Source organism: Peromyscus leucopus, chromosome 22, assembly GCF_004664715.2.
Source record: "Peromyscus leucopus breed LL Stock chromosome 22, UCI_PerLeu_2.1, whole genome shotgun sequence".
Classification (NCBI taxonomy): Eukaryota; Metazoa; Chordata; class Mammalia; order Rodentia; family Cricetidae; genus Peromyscus; species Peromyscus leucopus.
Genome location: NC_051081.1, coordinates 9,725,571 through 9,744,250, shown reverse-complemented (window position 1 = coordinate 9,744,250; position 18,680 = coordinate 9,725,571).

Sequence of the window (18,680 nt, the reverse complement as noted above, 5' to 3'; positions counted from 1 at the left end):
GTGGCTAGTCCTAAGAACCACAGCTCCAGACTGAACCTTCTCTCCTGGGCTCAATGTTCCTGCTCACAATTTCAGCTGCTTTACCACAGGCTAGGCTGGTTCCTTGGGACCAAGGTTCTTACACCACCCACTGCCTATTAGCACTCCTTAAAGCCTACCCAACAGTTCCAGACTGCACCTTCTCCCCTCGGCTCCATAATCTCTCCCACAACTTTGGCAGAAAACATCCGCCTAACACAAGAAAAGGCCAATTCAAGGGACCTTAGGTCAGATACAGACTACTGACAGATAACATTCTGTAAAGCTGGCTCTACAGCCTACAACTGCACTCCCTCTCCTGAGCTACAAATTCCAGCCCACAACTTTGGGAGAAAACTTCCACTTTACTGGAAGACATACCATTCCAAAAATCTCAGAGACCTAGCATGTACCCAGAACCCCAGAGACCACACAAATACTTGGAAATGCAGTGGCAAAGTTGGCATCCCAAACCCCAGAGACCTTGCAGGCCGCAAAACAACAGCAGAAACACACTACTGGACCTGAAGACTCACTAGTCACTGAAAGTGTTATACCTTTGGAAGGAAAGATATCCTGAGTGTTGTAAATCAGACTATACCTACAGCAATGAAGTGGAGGTATACTGGAAGATTACAGCTCTAAAGAAAAAAATATCCTGACTGCCAGAAGTCAAAGAATATCTATAGTTGTGGTCTGGTGGGGGATGATCTCCCTATAGGTTGTGGCAAACTTGCTCCTTTCTAAGAAAGACATTACATTTCAGCTCTGCTCTACTCTGCTAAGATAGTTCCCAGCAGAAATGTCCTTTGCATCTCTGCTCCACTCCACTAAGGGAGTTTCCCAGCACAGAAGTCCATTTCTTTTCTGCTCTGGCGAAATCTGTTTCTTCTTTTGGGGGGGGGGCAGAAAGGGGAGGGGGGACAGGGATGGGGCCTGCAGGTATGTAGCAATCTTCTCCTACTCCAGGAAAAGTTGTTACTTCTCTAAGGGAGTTTCTCTGCAGAGATGTTCATTGCTCCTCTGCTCCACTCTGACAAAAGAAGCTCTTCATCCAAAACTCATTCAAAAGATTTATTGAGAGGGAGGAATCCAGGAGAATGACTGGCCTCTGCCAGGATGGAAAAAGGAAGCTTCCAGCTGAACAGGCACAGAGCTTATATAGGTCACCTTAGGGATAGTGTTTTTCCAGAGTGAAGATTTTTTGGAAAAGGAATTGGTCAGATTTCAGTCCCTGAGTACCTGAACAAGTTCAGAGATTGGCTGGATTTCATGCTCAGAGATTGGTTGGTTTTGTGTTCAAGGATTGGTTTGTTTTCATACTCAGAGATTAGTTGCTTTCATATTTAGTTGGTGAAGGGCAGAATGTGTTTCTTTGGTTCTTGTTTCAGAGACAAGGTATATTTTTCAAAGGCCATTTTTAACCTTTGGCTCTAGTTTTAACTTTGGCTCTAGTTTCAGAGTCAGGTTATGTTTTTTTCTCTGGTTTTAGGGCCAATGTGTGTTTCTTCCACTGGCTCTGGTTTCAGAGTCAGGGTGTGTTTCTTGCCTGGCCCTTTTACCCTACAGTCATCAGAACCCTTGGCTACTTAGGCCAGAAGTCCAGAAAAGAAACAGAAACCAAGGAACAAAATAAGTATCCATTAAACACAAACTCATGAATCTACAATTAGAAATATAATCACACCAAATCCAGATGCTTATCAGTGTAAGAACAAAATTAACAACCCAAAGGGCACTATGGCATCACCAGAGCCCAGCGATTCTAGAACAGCAAGAAATGAACATTGCAAAACAGCTGAAACACAAGAAAATAACCTTAAAAATAACTTCATGAAGATGGTAGAGTTCCTCAAAGAAGAAATAAAAAAACATTCCCCTAAGAAAATGGAGGAAAAGATAACAACAACAACACACACACACACACACACACACACACACACACACAAAAATAACCTGGAGGAAATAGATAAATCCCTTAAAGAATGCCAAGGAAGCCAAGAGAAAACAAAGAGATAAAGTAAACTGTTCAAGACCTGAAAATGGAAAGTGAAACAATAAAGAAAACAAAAACAAGGAATTCTGAAAATGCAAAATCTGTGAAAAGGAACTACAGATGCAAGTATCATCAACAGAATACAAGAGGTTAAAGAGAGAATCTTAAGCATTGAAATTACAATAGAAGAATCAGATTCATTGATTACAGAAAATGTTAAATCTAACGAATTCCTTTAAAAAATTTCAGAAAGTCTGGAACACTATGGAAAGCCCAAACTTAAGAATAATAGGAATACAGAGATGCCAGCCTTTAGGACCTAGGCCATGGCTCACAATCCATACTACCCACATGTACCAAATGCTGTCCCAATGCTTCCCTGGCAAGCAGGGAAGACACAAGCAGGCACAACTCCTCACCAAAAATCTCCATCGTACCTGGCAATCCATAAGACCCATGACAAACACCAATTAGAACAAGAGGTAAGATAACCCCAGAGCATTCAAATTCCAAAGAAGGAAAATACACATACATTACTACCAACAGATAACAGGAATTAACAATCACTCATCATTAATATCCCTTAATATCAATGGACTCAATTCACTTACAAAAAGACACAGGCTAACAGAATGGGTATGAAAACAGAATCCATGATTCTGCTGCATGAAAGAAACATACCTCAACTTCACAAACAGATGCTACCTCACAGTGAAAGGCTGAGAAAACATTTTCCAAACAAACAGACTTAAGAAGCAAGCAGGTGTAGCTATTCTAATATCTAAAAATATGGACTTCAAACTAAAACCAATCAAAAGAGATTGGGATGGACATTACATATTCATCACAGGAAAAATTGACTAAGATGAAGTCTCAATCCTGAGCATTTATGTCCCAATACAAGGGCATCCACATATATAAAAGAAACATTTCTAAACTTGATTCATACATCAAACCCTACACATTAGTAGTGGGAGTCTTCACCACCCCACTTTCACCAATGGACATATCTGCCAGACTGAAACTTAACAGAGAAATAAGGAATCTACCAGATGTTATGACTCAAATGATCTTAATGGATATCTACTGAACATTTCACCCTAACAAAAAAGAATAAACCTTCTCAGCATCACATGGAAACTTCTCTAAAATTGACCACATATTTGGTCACAAAGCAAATCTCAACAGATACAAAAAATTGGAATAACCTCCTATATTTTATCAGACCACCATGTCTTTGAGTTATATTTCAACAACAACAAAAATTACAGAATGCCTACCATCATATGGAAATTGAATAAAGCTCAAGTGAATCACTAATGTGTCAAAGAAGAAATAAAGAAAAAAAGACTTCCTAGAGTTCAATGAAAATGATTTTACTACAAACCCTAACTTATGGGACACTATGAAAGAAGTGCTAAGAGGAAAACTCATAGAACTAAATGCCCACATAAGGAAGATGGAGAAATCTCCCACTAGTAACTTAACAGCATGCATAAAAGCTCTAGAAGAAAAGAAGCAAACTCACCCAGGAGGAATAGACACCAGGAAATATTCAAATGGAGAGCTGATATCAATAAAATAGAAACAAAGAGAACAAAACAAAGAATCAATGAAACAAAGAGTTGGTTCCTTAAGAAAGTCAACAAGATAGATACACCCCTAGCCATGCTAACCAAAAGGCAGAGAGAGAATATCCAAATTAACAAAACTGGAAAGGAAAATGGAGATATAACAACAGACAGCGAGGAAATCCAGAAAATCATCATGTCATACTTCAAAAACCAGTAATCCATAAAATTGAAAAATCTTAAAAAAAAAAGGACCATTTTCTGGATAGGTACCACAAATCAAAATTAAATCAAGACCAGATTAACTATTTAAATAGAGACTTAAACACTAAGGAAATAAAAAGTTATTAAAAGCCACCCAACCAGAAAAACCCAGGACCAGATGGTTTCAGCACAGAATTCTATCAGATTTTAAAAGAATAGCTAATATAAATACTCTTCAAATTGCTCCACACAATAGAAAGAGAAAAATTGTTGCCAAACTCTTTTTTATGGGGCTACACTTACCCAGATACCCAAAGCCACACAAAGATGCAACAAAGAAAGAGAATTACAGACCAATCTCCTTCATGAACATTGATGAACAAATTACTCAATAAAATACTGGCAAACCAAATCCAAGAACACATCAAACAAATTATTCACCACAACCAAGTAGGCTTCATCCCAGAAATGTAAGGATGGTACAACATATAAAAATCTGTCAATGTAATACACCATATATACAAACTGAAAGAAAAAAAAACCACAGGATCATCTCATTAGATGCTAAAAAAGCCTCCAATAAAATTCAACACTTCTTCATGGTAAAGGACTTGGAGAGATCAGAAATACAAGGAACATACCTAAACATAATCAAGGCAATTTACAGCAAGCTGACAGACAACATCAAATTAAATGAAGAGAAACTCAAAGCAATACCACCAAAATCAGGAACAAGACAAGGCTCTACACTTTCCCCATATTTATTCAATATAGTACTCAAAGTACTAGCTACAGCAATAAGACAACAAAAATAGATCAAAGGGAAACAAATTGCAAAGGAAGAAGTCAAACTTTTGCTATTTGCAATTGATATGATAGTATACATAAATGACCCCAAATATTCTATGAGGAAACTCCTACAGCTGATAAACACCATTAGTAATGTGGCAGGATACAAGATTAAATCAAAAAAGTTAGTAGCTCTCCTATATACAAATGATAAATGGGCCAAGAATAAAATCAGAGAAACATCACCCTTTACAATAGCCACAAATAATATAACATACCTTGAGGTAATTCTAACTAAGCAAGTGAAAGATCTGTATGACAAGAATTTTAAGTCCCTGAAGAAAGAATTTGAAGAAGTTATCAGAAAATGGAAAGATCTTCCATGCTCATGGATAGATAGGATTAGCATAGTGAAAATGGCAATCTTACCAAAAGCAATCTACACATTCAATGCAGTCCTCATCAAAATCCCAACATAATTCTTCAAAGACATCAAAAGGACAATATTCAACTTCATATGGAAAAAAACTCAGGATAACTAAAACAATCCTGTATAATAAAGTAACTTCTGGAGGTATCATCATCCCTGACTTTAAGCTCTACTATAGAGCTATAGTAATAAAAACATCTTGCAATTGTCATAAAAACTAAAATGTGGACCCATGGAAAAGAATTGAAGACCCTAACAGAAATCTGCATACCTATGAACACTTTATTTTTGACAAAGAAGCCAAAACCGTACAGTGGGAAAAAAAAAAGAATTCTGGCATAACTGACTGTCAACATGTAAAAGATTGCAAACAGATCCATATCTATCATGATGCACAAAATTCATGGCCAAGTAGATCCAAGTCCTGAACATAAATCCAGTTACACTAAACCTGATAGAAGAGAGAGTAGCCTTGAATGCATTGGCATAGGAGACCACTTCCTAAATATAACACCAGCAACACAGACACTGACAGCAATATAATTATTGGGTAATTATAATATATATATAATAAATAGGACCTCCTGAAACTGAGAAGCTTCCATAAGGCAAAGGACATGGTAAATAAGACAAAATGAGAGCCTACAGAACAGAAAAAGATCTTCACCAGCCCACAACTGACAGAGGACTGATCTTCAAAATATATAAAGAACTCAAGAAACTAGATATCAAAATATTTAAAAATCCAATTTAAAAAATGGGCTACAAAGTAAAACAGAATTCTCAACAGAAGAACCTCAAATATGCAAAAGACATTTAAGGAATTACTCAACAACCTTAGCCGTCAAGGAAAGGAAAATCAACATGACTCTGAGATACCACCTTACACCTCTCAGAATAGCTAAGATCAAAATCATGGATAATAGCTTATGTTGGAGAGGATGTGGAACAAAGGGAACATTCCTCCACTGTTGGTGGGACTGCAAACTTGTAAAGCCACCTTGTTAATCAGTATGACAATTCCTCAAAAATTGGGAATAAATCTACCTCAAAAACCAGCTATACCACTCTTGCTCAATCATACAAGGATACTTGCTCTACTATATTCATAGCAGCATTATTCATAATAGCCAGAAACTGGAAACAACCTAGAAGTCCCTTAACCAAAGAATGGATAAAGAAAATGGGGCACATATACACAATGGAGCAACTACTCAGCAGCAAAAAATTGACATCATAAAATTTGCAGGCAAATGGATGGAACTAGAAGATATCATTCTGAGTGAGGTTAGCCAGACTCAGAAGGACAAACGTGGTATGTACTCACTCATAAGTGGATACTAGATGTAAAGCAAAGCAAAGGAGAACCAGACTACAACCCACAGCTCCAGAGAAGCTACCTAACAAGGAGGATCCAAAGAGGGATGCATATAGTTATCCATCAACATGAAAAATCAAGACACTAAGAAAAACAAAGACATGTAAACAAATGGGAAAAAGGAAAACAACAAATATTGAATGCTGCTTTGAAGAACATATTTTGGTTTGGTTGTTCCATTCTGCTTCTATTTGAGTTACACTATTTAGATATGTTTAATTTTGCTAAGTCAAACTCTGTTTAATACCATACAATTGCATTACAATTGTATATATTTGGATGATGGATCTCTGTAATTTCAACTAGATCTGTGTTGATCACATTTTTTATGTAGTTTCTTTTTATTTTATTTTATTTTATTTACTTTATTTTATTTTACAATACCATTCAGTTCTACATATCAGCCACGGGTTCCCCTATTCTCCCCCCTCAGACACCCTCCCCTCACCCCCAGTCTACCCCCCATTCCCACCTCCTCCAGGGCAAATCCTCCCCCGAGGACTGCGATCAACCTGGTAGACTCAGTCTAGGCAGGTCCAGTCCCTTCCTCTTAGACTGAGCCAAGTGTCCCTGCATAAGCTCCAGGTTTCAAACAGCCAACTCATGCAAAGAGCACAGGACTTGGTCCCACTGCCTAGTTGCCTCCCAAACTGATCAAGCCAATCAACCATCTCACCTATTCAGAGGGCCTGATCCAGATGGGGGCCCCTCAGCCTTTGGTTCATAGTTCATGAGTTTCCATTCATTTGGCTAATTTTTTTTTCAATAATTGAGTAAAACTGAAATTTATCATATGCCACAGTCATCCTAGGAACCTCCATGCTATATATATAGCCTCTATGGTTCTATGGGTTATGGTCTGATTGTTCTTTATTTTATATCTAGAATCCACCTATGAGTGAATACATACCATGACTGTCTTTCTGGGTTTGGGTTACCTCACTCAGGATGATTTTTTCTAGTTCCATCCATTTGCCTGCAAAATTTCATGCTTTCATTGTTCTTCTCTGCTGAGTAGTACTCCATTGTGTATATGTACCACATTTTTTTCATCCATTCTTCCGTTGATGGGCATCTAGGTTGTTTCCAGGTTCTGGCTATTACAAATAGTGCTGCTATGAACATAGCTGAGCATGTATCTTTATGGTATGAATCAGCATACCTTGGGTATATGCCCAAGAGTAGGATGGCTGGGTCTTGAGGTAGTTTGATTCCTAATTTTCTGAGAAACCGCCATACTGATTTCCACAGTGGTTGTACAAGTTTACATTCTCACCAACAGTGGAGGAGTGTTCCCTTTGCTCCACATCCTCTCCAACATTGGTTGTCATTGGTGTTTTTGATCATAGCCATTCTGACAGGTGTAAGGTGGTATCTCAGAGTCGTTTTGATTTGCATTTCTCTGATGATTAAGGATGTTGAGCATTTCTTTAAATGTCTTTCAGCCATTTGTAGTTCTTGTTTTGTGAATTCTCTGTTTAGCTCTTTAGCCCATTTTTTAATTGGACTGTTCAGTACTTTGATGTCTAGTTTCTTGAGTTCTTTATATATTGTGGAGATCAATCCTCTGTCAGATGTGGGGTTGGTGAAGATCTTTTCCCATTCTGTTGGCTGTCTCTTTGTCTTATTGACTGTGTCTTTTGCCTTGCAAAAGCTTCTCAGTTTCGAGAGGTCCCATTTATTTATTGTTGTGCTCAGGGTCTGTGCTGTTGGTGTTTTATTTAGGAAATGGTCTCCGGTGCCAATACATTCAAGAGTGCTTCCTACTTTCTTTTCTATTAAGTTTAGTGTAACTGGATTTATGTTTAGGTCTTTGAAGCACTTGGACTTGAGTTTTGTGCATGGTGACAGATATGGATCTATTTGTAATCTTTTATATATTGACATCCAGTTATGCCAGCACCATTTGTTGAAGATACTTTCTTTGTTCCATTGTATAGTTTTGGCTCCTTTGTCAAAAACCAGGTGTTCATATGTGCATGGATTAATGTCAGGGTCTTCAACTCGATTTCATTGGTCCGTATGTCGGTTTTTATACCAGTACCAAGCTGTTTTTATTACTATAGCTCTATAGTAGAGTTTGAGGTCAGGGATGGTGATGCCTCCAAAGGTTGCTTTATCATATAGGATTCTTTTAGCTATCCTGCGTCTTTTATTTTTCCATATGAAGTTGAGTATTTTTCTTTCCAAGTCTGTGAAGAATTGTGTTGGGATTTTGATGGGGATTGCATTGAATCTGTAGATTGCTTTTGGTAAGATTGCCATTTTTACTATGTTAATCCTACCTATCCATGAGCATGGGAGATCCTTCCATTTTCTGATATCTTCTTCAATTTCTTTCTTTAGAGATTTAAAGTTCTTATCAAAAAGGTCTTTCACTTGTTTAGTTAGTGTTATCCCAAGGTATTTTATATTATTTGTGGCTATTGTAAAGGGTGATGTTTCTCTGACTTCTTTCTCAGCCCTTTTATCATTTGCGTATAGGAGGGCTACTGATTTTTTTGAGTTGATCTTGTATCCTGCCACTTTACTGAAGGAGTTTATCAGCTGTAGGAGTTCCCTGGTAGAGTTTTTGGGGTCACTTATGTATACTATCATATCATCTGCAAATAGTGAAAGTTTGACTTCTTCCTTGCCAATTTGTATCCCTTTGATCTCCTTTTGTTGTCTTATTGCTCTAGCTAGAACTTCTAGTACTATATTGAATAAATATGGGGAGAGTGGACAGCCTTGTCTTGTTCCTGAATTTAGTGGTATCGCTTTGAGTTTCTCTCCATTTAATTTGATGTTTGTTGTTGGCTTGCTATAAATTGCTTTTATTATGTTTAGAAATGTTCCTTGTATTCCTGATCTTTCTAAGACCTTTATCATGAAGGGGTGTTGGATTTTGTCAAAGGCTTTTTCAGCATCTAAGGAGATGATCATGTGGTTTTTTTCTTTCAGTTTGTTTATATAGTGTATTACATTGACTGATTTTCATATGTTGAACCATCCTTGCATCCCTGGGATGAACCTACTTGGTCGTGATGGATGATTGTTTTGATGTATTCTTGGATTTGGTTTGCCAATATTTGTTGAGTATTTTTGCATCAATGTTCATGAGGGAGATTGGTCTGTAGTTCTCTTTCTTTGTTGCATCTTTGTGTTGTTTGGGTATCAGGGTAATTGTAGCCTCATAAAAAGAGTTTGGTAGTGTTCCTTCTGTTTCTATTGTGTGGAACACTTTGAAGAGGATTGGTATTAGTTCTTCTTTGAAAGTCTGGTAGAATTCTGCACTGAAACCATCTGGTCCTGGGCTTTTTTTGGTTGGGAGACTTTTGATAACTTTTTCTATTTCTTTAGGGGTTATTGGTCTATTTAAATGGTTTATCTGGTCTTGATTTAGTTTTGGTATGTGGTATTTATCCAGAAAATTGTCCATTTCTTCCTGATTTTCCATTTTTGTGGAGTACAGGTTTTTGAAGTATGATCTGATGATTCTCTGGATTTCCTTGTTGTCTGTTGTTATGTCTCCCTTTTCATTTCTGATTTTGTGAATTTGGGTGCTCTCTCTTTGTCTTTTGGTTAATTTGGCTAGGGGTTTGTCTATCTTGTTGATTTTTTTAAAGAACCAACTCTTTGTTTCATTGATTTTTTGTATTGTTCTCTTGTTTTCTATTTCGTTGATTTCAGCCCTCAATTTGATTATTTCCTGGAGTCTTTCTCCTGGGTGAGTTTGTTTCTTTTTGTTCTAGAGCTTTCAGTTGTGCTGTTAATTCATTGGTATGGGATTGTTCCATCTTCTTTATGTGTGCATTTAGAGCTATGAATTTTCCTCTTAGCACTGCTTTCATAGTGTCCCATAAGTTTGGGTATGTTGTACTTTCATTTTCATTGAATTCTAGGAACTCTTTAATTTCTTTCTTTATTTCTTCCTTGACCCATTGATGTTTCAGGTGGGTATTATTCAGTTTCCATGAGTTTGTGGGTTTTCTATAATTTTTGTTGTTGTTGAGGTCTAATTTTAAGGCATGGTGGTCTGATAAGATACAAGAGGTTATTCCAATTTTTTTGTATCTGTTGAGATTTGTTTTGTGGCCAAGCATGTGGTCAATTTTTGAGAAGGTTCCATGGGGTACTGAGAAGAAGGTATATTCTTTTTTGTTAGGATGGAATGTTCTGTATATATCTATTAGGTCCATTTGAATCATAACATCTATTAGGTCCTTTATTTCTTTGTTAAGTTTCAGTCTGGTAAATCTGTCTTTTGGTGAGAGTGGTGTGTTAAAATCTCCCACTACTAATGTGTGGGGTTTGATGTGCGTTTTAAACTTTAGTAGTGTTTCTTTGATGAATGTGGGTGCTTTTGTATTTGGAGCATAAATGTTTAGAATCGAGACTTCATCTTGGTGGATTTTTCCCGTGATAAATATGTAATGTCCATCCTGATCTCTTTTGATTGATTTTAGTTTGAAGTCTATTTATATTAGATATTAGGATAGCTACACCAGCTTGTTTCTTAGGTCCATTTGCTTGGAAAGCCTTGTCCCAGCCCTTTACTCGGAGGTAGTGTCTGTCTTTGTAGTTTGGTGTGTTTCTTGTATGTAGCAGATGGATGGGTCCTGTTTTCTTATCCATTCTGTTAGCCTGTGTCTTTTTATAGGTGAATTGAGACCATTGATATTGATGGATATTAATGACCAGTGATTGCTAATTCCTGGTTGGTTTTTTTTTTTTTTTGTGGTTGTGTTGTGTTGTCCTTCTGTGGTGTATGTTGGTGTGGGATTATCTATTGCTTGATTTTTCATGAATGTGTTTAGCTTCTTTGGGTTGGATTTTCCCTTCTAGTCCTTTCTGTAGGGCTGGGTTTGTGGACAGGTATTGATTAAATCTGGTTTTATCCTGGAATATTTTGTTTACTCTGCCTATGGTGATTGAGAGTTCTGCTGGGTATAATAGTCTGGGTTGGCATCCGTGGTCTCTTAGTGTCTGCATGAGATTTTCCATGATCTTCTAGCTTTCATAGTCTCTATTGAGTAGTCTGGTGTTATTCTGATGGGTTTGCCTTTATATGTTACTTGGTCTTTTTCCTTTGTGGCTCTTAATATTTTTTCTTTGTTCTGTGTGTTTAGTGTTTTGATTATTATGTGGCGAGGGGACTTTTTTTTTTTTGATCCAGCCTATTCAGTGTTCTGTAAGCTTCTTGTATCTTCATAGGTATTTCTTTCTTTAGGTTAGGAAAGGTTTCTTCTATGATTTTGTTGAATATATTTTCTGTGCCTTTGAGTTGGTATTCTTCTCCTTCTTCTATCCCTATTATTCTTATGTTTGGTCTTTTCATGGTGTCCCAAATTTCCTGGATGTTGTTTTGTGTTACGACTTTTTTGTCTTTAGTGTTTTCTTTGACTGACGCATCTATTTTCTCTATTGTGTCTTCAGTGTCAGAGATTCTCTGTTCCATCTCTTGCAATCGGTTGGTTATGCTTGTTTCTGTAGTTCCTGTTCGTTTAGTCAGGATTTCTATTTCCAGTATTCCCTCAGCATGTGTTTTCTTTATTGTCTCAAATTCATTTTTCAGATCTTGGAATGTTTCTTTCATCTGTTTAATTGCTTTATCTTGTCTTTCTTTGATTTCTTCCCATTTTTTTGTTCGTTTTTTCTTCCATTTCTTTAAGGGAGTTTTTTTATTTCCTTTTTAAGGGAGTTTTTCATTTCCTCTTTAAGAAAAGTTTTTATTTCCTCTTTGAGGGAATGTTTTATTTCTTCTTTAAGGGCCTCTATCATCTTCTTAAAGTCATTTTTAGGGTTGATTTCTTCTGTTTCTTCTGTCTTGGTATGTTCAGGTCTTGCAGGTGTAGAATCACTAAGTTCTGATGTTGCCATATAGATCTTTACGTTGTTGCCTGTATTTTTGCACTGGCATCTACTCATCTCTTTCTCTGTGCGGTGCAATTGGTGTCTGTGTCTGAGAGTGCCTCTCTTGTTCTAATTTTTAGTCTTGGTTTAGTAGGAGTTCTTGGTTAAATTGGTGCTATTGGGCTATTTCCTCAGGGGCAGCTGATCTCAGTCGGTGAACTTATGATTCTGGTGATCTGGTTTGGTGGCTGGGCAGCGCCTTCTTCTGTGTTCCTGGGTCACGTTTTGTTCATTTATCAACTCCTCAGCTGATCTTGTTTCTTGAGACTTCCAACTGTAGGCATCTGAATCCTCTCCCAGATGGGTTTCAGCTGAGCAGGGTAGTCTCACCAACACTTCCAAGTTGTTGGGTTTCACAGGATCAGCAGCTGGGCCCTGGGTTGTCCTCAGACAGAGTGTTCAGATTCGTTCTGGTTCCGACCCATGGAGATAGCTTCTTCCCCGGGTTTTGTGGTTAGAGGCATCCCTGTTCCAAGCTACATCTGCTTGTCTCTGTTGCTGGGCCTGTCTACCTCTGTGGGCCGCTGCCAGGCCTGTATGTCTCTGCTGGCTGCCGCTGGCCCTGAGTGTCCCTGTTGGCCACCACCGCCGGGCCCGTCTATCTCTGCGGGCTGCTGCCACTGGCCTACCTGCATCTGCTTGTCTCCGCCGTCGGTCCTGTCTCTGTTGATCACATTTTACAGTGAGTAATTCTTTTATTTCTACAACTGAAGACTTTCTCAGTGGCACTGCTTGAAGTGTGAACTAACTTATAGTGGGCTTACATTGTGATTTAAATCAATAGAAAGAGAATGGAAGTGAGGAGAGTGAGGAGAGATAGGAGAGAGAAGGATTCCTCAAATTGTAAAATTTTGGACTATTTTAGGAAATATAAGGTTTAAAACAGGATAGAAAATTAGATTTCTATCACCAAGGGGAAGTTATAATTATTTCTACCAACACAATGTAAGAAATCAGAAAAGATGTTTCTTAATCTCAGTTGTCCAATAGTTTCAGTAAGCCCTCCAACTGATTGTGATTCATGATAAACTCTCAGAATTAATAATAAAGTTAAAAGAAACAAGAACACATGAATAATGTATATGCAAACACATGAAAGATATTGTTAAAGTGTACTATAATAATAATTCAAAACAGATTTTAAAATACAAAAATAATATCATAAAATATAAATGGATGTGAAAACATGATAAAATGTTTTCAAATACACTAAGACAATATGTTGAAGGAGATTATAAAATACACAGCAGTAATATAAAAGGAGAAACAAAGATTTAAAGATAGTATTACCCAAAAGCAAGAATTATAAAAAGACATTCTAAATTTGAATTTAAGGTAAAATTTAGATTTTTTTTTACACAAATATAGAGTAAAATCTATCATGAAATTTAGGAAAGTGCCAAGAATATGCTTGATTTTTCACTGGAAATGTTCCCAATTAGCCACCAAATAATTATTTATTTCTTACTAACTTTATAAAAATGGAATTGCCAGATTGATTTCACATAAAATGAAACTAATACAAAGAGGGAAGAATTATTCACTTATTGAACCACTCTCAACTTGCCTGTTCAATCCCCTCAATATTTCCTAGTCTGCTGCTCTCATGCAGTCTTCACCTGGCATTATGTATGTATTGATGACAAAGAGAGCTTTCTTCTTGGTAGAATTTTTCTGTGTAATTCATCTGTCCACTACTATAATATATGCCTAACATAGTGTCAAATTATCTAGAGAAAAGACTTGTTTCAGCTCACAGTTTCAAAGGTTTCGTTGTTTAATTGGCATTCTTTATTTCTTTTATGCCTTCTATAATACAGTACATAATGGCAAGATCCTTTGTTAGAACAACACCATATACATGACAAGAGAGTAGAAAGAATAAAATATCCCATAGTCACTTTCAAGACTTTGCCCGCAATGATCATAAATGTGCTATTATATCCCGCTTCTTATTTATGTCAACAACATCAAAATCAGCAGCCTCTAAATTAAGATTGCTATCTCTGTGATAAAAGACCATGGCAAAAGCAACTTGGCTAGAAAGGGTTTATTTCAGCTCAGAACTCTCAGGTTATGTTGGCAAAGTCAAGACAGAAACTCCAGGCAAAAATTGGAGGCAAGAAGTGAAACAGAGACCATGGCAGAATTCTGTTAACTATATTGCTCTGCATGACTTGACTAACCTGCTTTATTGTAAAATTCAGGACTGTCTATCCAGGTTTGGTAATGCTTTTGTTGGTATAGGCCCTCCTATATCAATAATTTATAAAGAAGTCCTTCAGTTTTGCCTACAGGTGATCTAATGGAGGCATATTGTAAGTTGATGAACTAGATTCCCATATGAGTATAGCATATAAAAACTGGCCCATTAAAAGTAGCCAGGAAAAGTAGCAACAAATGAGTAACTGCATTAATAGGTTGGATGTAGAGGACACAAACTCCAAAATATTGGATCCATTATGTTTCATCACTGAAGCAATCAATGTAGAAATATCTTTTGTTTATACTTAACAACAGTAAGCTGTAGCTTAATACATTGGTAAGACTAGTTGAAATAGGCAAGGACTAAAAAGTGGCATAAAATATTGATGTCTCCTAAATAACTTATATAACACCTAAATCAGTGACTGAAATGATGATTAAGTTTAATCTGAGAGTAATATATATTTCTTTTCTATAATATATATAGAAGAAAATCTGGAAATCAAATAGCATCTGGCATAAATTACAGGTTAAAATGTGGTCAGAGATTTGAGATTTCAACTAAAAAAGACAAAGTTTATCTAAAACACATCTACAATGATTTTAAATGAGAAAACATATAAAAAATCTAGTAACAACATGAAACACCTTTCAAACGTGACAGAATAAACACAATTAATTCTTCAGAAAGAATGGTTGTAACACTTACATTTTTACAAAACTAATTTTAAATATTGAATTAGAACATTCTATTATTTGTGTTAATTGTTCTATTCACAGCTTCAAATGAAAACAGCCTAGGTGTTCATCAACTGATGAATGGATAATGAAAGTGGGGTATATTCACACAACTGAATGTTATTCATTGTCAAGAAAAATGAAATTTGAAATTCATAGGTAAATGTAGAGAGTGAAACCTGCTATTGTTTGTGGGAAAATAGATCCAGAAAGACAAAAATTTCATGTATTCTTTCCTTGGTAAATACTACATTTGAATTTAAAGAAGTGTATGGTTCAAATGGAATATACACTGAGGTCAGGGAATAAAGAACTGGCCATATGAAAAGATATGATTTTAAGAAAGGTGACATAAAATTCACTGATACAAAAGCTTCAAAGTTAATAATGTAGTAGGAACACTTAAATTAGAGTAACAAGGAGGAGGCCCATAGAGAGGTGGGAATATGGATTGGGATAAATAACCTTTAAGGTGTTTTGAAAAAAATACAAGAAGAAACCTAATATCACAAAAGATTTTTGACATATGTATGTGTGTCTGAATTTGTATGTATGGGGTGTATCCCTGATATATTTATGTATTTCTGATACCTTTTATTCATATTTAGAAATATATAGTAATGTAGATAAAGATATAGTTAGACATATTAGAAAGAAAAAACTTGAAATGGAGTTATCCTAATAGGGCAATTGTGGTGACATATTGTATACTCTAATACAATTTGCCTGAAAATCAGAAGGATCAACAAGCGACAGTCAAGATAATCTTTCGCCAATGAGAAATGACCTGAAGGGTCTCTCGCAGGCCCCCATGTCAAATTTGGTTCAGTCCTTTCCTGTCACCATAGAAGAATCTCCTTCCCAGAGCAATTAATGAATGAAATACCTATTGTAGAAAACAACATTGCTCTGGATGATAGAACAGCTATAGAAGAGAGAACAAAAATTAGAAGAAACTATAAATCAAAATTAACAAAGATTAAGTTGGAATCTCCTCAAAGTTAGGGTTGTGGAAGGGTTTTTTGTCTTTCAGGAGATTAAAGGCTAAGGAATCTGAAGAACAGTGAACAAATGAGACGTCTGAAGAAAAAAACAAATCATACAGAAAAAAATGTCCCATAAAAAAGATTTTCTGCAGTGAACCATGACCATGCCTAACAGTGACTTTGAAATCTCCAAAAAGATAATGGAATGTGGGATGACTCATGCCTAACAAGCTTGAGGGCCAGCCTGACCAAACAAGTAAAAAAGATACTTTCTGAGAGCCAACCTGTGTCTGCCTAAGGACCTTAGCAACAGCAACTGAAACATAATCTGGAGATGACCTGGACCAATGAGAAGCATCCATGTACATCAACAGATGCATATTTACCAGACCTCCCCCCAGGGTGGGGTTCAGGGTAAATAAGGATTTCCTCTTACTAAATAAACTGAGCTTGTCCTTTCAACATTCTCCCAGAGTCTGTGTTATTGACTCTGTGCCTACTTGGCCCCATGCCCCAAAGGGAACAACAGGACAGGACTCTGCTACAATGGGAAACCACAATGATGATCCCATCAGGAAAATGATCACACCCTTAAGCTGACAAACACCACCCAAAGATTGGCTTTGGACTATAAAGTGCTCAGGACAAGATCAAGATGGCTGGCTGAAATAAAGCCTCACAAACTACTCCAATCATGACTTGACCATAATCCTAAATTTTCTTTCTGTCCCCAGAAGACTACTAGCACCCCAAATCAGCAAGAAGTAAACTAGAAAACTACACCTACATTCCAAAAAATGGATTATGAATGTTTGTCTTTATTTAGGGGTTGTTTAAAAATTGTTATTTGTCATAGTCTACCTCTTTCTAAAAGAAGAAAGAGGGATATGATACAGAAACATATTATATAGAAATGATAGGATAAAAGGGAAGATTGTTGAATCTACTCTGAAAAAAAGAGAGATATAGAAATATTAGGATAAAAGGGTAGATTATAGAATCTCCTCTGAAAAGAAAAAGGGGAGGGTATAGATATGATAAGATAAAAGGTAGATTATTGAATCTATTTTTAAAATACAACTATGAGTTTTAAATATTTTACATTGGATTGGATTTTTGTATATTGCATACAAATTTTGTATATTGATACAAATTTGAGATTATTTTTGTTAGAACATACTATACATACATTTCTTATCTTATTCAAGATATTGTACCTATATAGCCAATTTAACAATATTATGCAATTTTTTTAGTCTTTGAAAGTTATTACCAACTAATTATGATATAAAGAAATGCAAGTTAGTAGTTATTCACCTATTACAAATGAACTTGTAGTCATATTAGATATGTTTTCTAGGTCAAACAGAAATATATTTTAGGTAGACAGGTCAACTTCAAACACTTCATGATCTACAGAATATGGCATTTAATATGTTTTAATAACATAGTTTTTTTTTTAATTGGGACAATGATAAAACTCTTGGCAACTCCAAACTACTTCAGAAAAGATGATGGATGTCAAAGAAATTCCTTATGGAGTTTACATTCTTTGTGGAAAAATTTAACCACTGGGCAAAAAAAAAAAAAAAAATACCCTTGCCTCATGGCCGACACTATGCTGTCCTAATGGGACAAACAGGATACAAAAGAAAGGACTGCCTGATAGAAACATTGACAAGACAAAGTAGGATAGCCCTTTAGAAAATCCTACTTCAATGAAAAGTCTGTCAGATATGCTAAGCCTGTAGGCCAAAGATGGATGCCCCAGTGTTCTAGAGGAACCTTGGATGACGATCCAGGCAGCCAACTGTTTCTGTCATTTCTGACATTTTTGGAAGTTGCTTGTTTGCACTTCCTGCTTACTTAGGTAATATTATTTCCTTCTTGGGTCTTTGATGGAGTTGAAGACTAGATATTTACAGTTTTCCTCATTAACAAATTCAGAAAAGAAACTCACTAATGGGGTATAAAGTGTGTAAGTTTGAAAGACATCAAAATAGAGTTTTGGGTTGGTAATACAAGTTAGGATAGAAAGTGAATAAGGTACAACATTTTGGACTCACTGAAATAGGATAAATAATGGAGTATTTTCTCTGAATCTGTCAAATGTTAATGGACTGGACATTGTTAATGTAATTCTTGATTGTATATATTGTATATAGTTATTGTACTTATGTATATAGATTTATTATATAGGTTATAACCTTCCTGTAGCTGGAGATTTCTCTAGTCCCGCCAGGGCCTGTAGCCACTCAGACCCAAATAAACATACAGACACGTATGTTATTTATACTGTTTGGCCTAATGGCTCAGGCTTCTTGCTATCCAGTTCTTATATGTTAAATTAACCCACTTCTATCAACCTATAAGTTGCCACGTGGATTGTGGCTTAACAGTATTTTCACACCATGCTTCCTCTGTCTCTGGCTGATGACTCCTGACTCAGCCTTCCTGTTCCCAGAATTCT